Here is a 3377-nt window from a genome sequence, read left to right as displayed (position 1 = left end):
CTGTTAAATTGTTGCTGGTCAAGGTCCCAGATCTCTGCCAACACTGTGGGGCTATACCTTCATAACATGTGACCCACACTGATCACTTTCATCTGAGGGGAGTGGGAGGAGAGGAATGCTGGCTGGGGTTCTCTTAAAAATCTGGGATCTCCTTTGATCCATCTGCTGTTTGGTTTTCTTCGTGGGGTGTTCAGCTAGTTAAAACTTGTTTCACCATTACTTTCCCAGGGATAATAACTGCATTGTGGGTCCACCCATATCCCAAGAGGGAATACATTGAGTGACCGACTCCTGAAATTGACTCTGGCGCTGGGTGGAGACAGTAAGCTTTCCCTGGGTGAATTGGTCCACTCTCCCATACACAAATAATCCTCAACTATCTGTCGCCTACCGCTGGTGCAATGTTGAGTTTGTGGTCAAGCAGAGTTGGATCCAGGAACTGTCACTGTATCCCTATCACTCTCACTTAGGTTACTCACTCATTGAGGCTTACTATCCTGCTCCCCAGCTACCGCCACCCCATCAGTGTCTCTTAACCCCATCACTGAGGCAATGAAAATCCAAACAATCCCATTGGAAGGCAACCCTCCTGGCTCCGCCTCCAGGAGGAGCCTGGGTGCTTCATTAAGAAAGTTGATATAAAAGCTGAAACAATAGGGATCTGGAGATTACTGGCTTGATCAGGTGGGTTTGTTGTGTATTTTTGGAGAGATTGGTTTTAGCTGGTGCTGCTTCTTTTCTTTCCCCCCATAGTATATTTCTCTGCATGTCAATAGTTTGTAGACTGTTTTAGAGGCTATTTACTTACTCTTTGATGTACTATCCTTCTTTAACCCTATGTTTTTGGGAGTTTACAGTCCTTTTAATCCTATTTGAGAAGTCTTTTATTTCTTTTTCTTTTACTTTTCTGCTTGTCCTTGTGTTTGTAGCCTGTGGCTTGATAACTTCTCTTTTGAATGAATTGGCAAGTGCTTAAGTTTTTTTTTCTTAAACTGTGACTTGTGGATGTATGGGGGATAGTTATTGGGCTTGATTCTTCCTTCAATAGAAGGACTGGCTTAACACTTGAAGCTAATGGCTAGTGTGAAGATTGGTTTCCTTGCTATTTAACTTGTTAGTGCCAGGTGTTAACCATGTCCTAATATTTGACCCAAGAGGCCTGGGTTGAAGTTCCACTTTGTTCCAGAGTTGTGTAATAATATTTCTGGACAGTTTGGATTCATGCTGATCCCTGAAATGTTTAGTTGGGTTAGCCTACTTTTGTTTTTCTAACTGACTTGTTCAGATGGTATTCCATGCCTCTGGAGCAGGTGGCACTTGAATGTAGGCCTCTTGGCCTGGGGTAGGGACATAGCCACAATGCTGAAAGAGATTTGTTTTTTTAAAAAAAAAAAAACTACTTCTGTTTTAAGGTTTTTTTTATGTAAAAACACTGGACAGTGCTGGTTATGAACCACTGAGGAATTGGGTCCCTAGCCATTGGCTGTTTGGAAATTTCTTGAATTGTTTTTTAATAGAAGCTAAACTCAGTAGGTCTGACCATTTGAAGAGTTAACTTTTAATCCAATATGATTAAGTCCATTGCCTTCAGCACAATTAGAAAATGCTTCCCCTCTTGTGGCCCTTTTAAAAAGAAAAAAAAAAATTTCTAGCAATACCAGATTCTAAATGTGTGTGCTAATGACATCCTACTCCACCTCAATACCACTCCTGACTTGTCTTCAGAGTCTGGCATGTATTCCAACAATGACCTGTTCAGAATCCTGTATTCTAGATTGGGCCAATTGTAGGCTTCTGCCACAAGATCAGTTCCCTGGTCTGACTGTCCCTTCCCTGGCAATGGTAGCTGAGTGGCATTGTCCCTTGCTTCCCCTTGTCTTTGACCTCCTACAACCCCATTATCTCTTGGCATTATTTTTATTCCTGCCAAGATAAAGCACTATCTTCAGCTCCTAAAGCCCTTCTATTTCTAAGCATCCAAAATGCTCCTTTGGGGTGCTCTGACTAACCTTTTTTGGTCTGATTTTTTTTCCACATGTGGCTCAGTGCTAAATTCTACTTCTTTATGATGTGTGTTAAATCTTGATGCTAAATAGTTAATCTGTTAATCTTTTTAAGTCTCTAACTGGTCTGTATTGAGCTTCTGTAGCTGCAGTAGATTTTGGACCTGGTACTTCATGGTACAAAAGTGTTTTGGAGCTTCTGTAGAAAGATCAGTTTTTTAGAGGTGAGATAACAAGGTGCAGAGCTGGATGAACACAGCAGGCCAAGCAGCATCATAGGAGCAGGAAGGCTGACATTTTGGGCCTAGACCCTTCTTCAGAAATGGGGAAGGGGGTTCTGAAATAAATAGGGAGAAGGGGGGGGAGGTGGCGAGGAGACAGACAGGTCAAAGAGGTGGGGATGGAGCCAGTAAAAGTGAGTGGAGGTAGGGAGGACAGACAAGTCAAGTGGGTAGGATGAGGTTAATAGGTAGGAAATGGGGGTGTGGCTTGAGGTGGGAGGAAGAACAAGTTAGGGAGGTGGGGATGAGCTGGGCTGGTTTTGGGATGCAGTAGGGGGAGGGGAGATTTTGAAGCTTGTGAAATCTGGACTCCATTTTCTCCCCCTTGGTCCAGGAACTCCTTACGTCCATGACACCACCCACTCCCTCCACCTCTTCCAGAACTTCCAATTCCCCAGTCCAACACCTCATCTTTATCATGAACGTCCAGTCCCTATACACCTGCATTCCCCATACAGATGGCCTAAAGGCCCTCCATTTCTTCCTGTCCCGCAGGTCTAACCAGTCCTCATCCGCTTAGCCGAACCCGTCCTTACCCTCAACAACTTCTTTCAATTCCGGCCACCCCCTACAGACAAAGGGGGTGGCCGTGGGTACCCGCATGGGCCCAAGCTATGCCTGCCTCTTTGTAGACTACGTGGAACAATCTCTCCTCCGTACCTACACCGGCCCTAAACCCCACCTCTTCCCCTGTTACATTGACTGTATCGGCACTGCCTCGTGCTCCCACGAGGAGCTCGAACAGTTCATCCACTTCACCAACACCTTCTAGCCCAACCTTAAGTTCACCTGGACCATCTGATACCTCACTCCTTCCTGGACCTCTGTCTCCATCTCAGGCACCCACCTAGAAACCGATATCCATTTCAAGCCCACCTCCTCCCACCCACCTTCCTGCAAAAATGCTATCCCCATCCCCAATTCCTTCACCTCTGCTGCATCTGCTCCCAGGGTGAGGCATTTCATTCCTGTACATCTCGGATGTCCTCGTTTTTTCAAGGACCACAACTTCCCTGCTCGCCCCGCCCCCACCTCCTCCTCCTCTTCCCCCCCAACCTCAGTGATCGAGAACGCCCTCAACCATGTCTCCTGC

The sequence above is a fragment of the Rhincodon typus genome, chromosome 29, assembly GCF_021869965.1.
Source record: "Rhincodon typus isolate 14 chromosome 29, sRhiTyp1.1, whole genome shotgun sequence".
In the NCBI taxonomy this organism is placed as follows: domain Eukaryota; kingdom Metazoa; phylum Chordata; class Chondrichthyes; order Orectolobiformes; family Rhincodontidae; genus Rhincodon; species Rhincodon typus.
The sequence above is the reverse complement of the archived record's forward strand: the minus strand, read 5'-3'. Positions refer to the sequence as shown.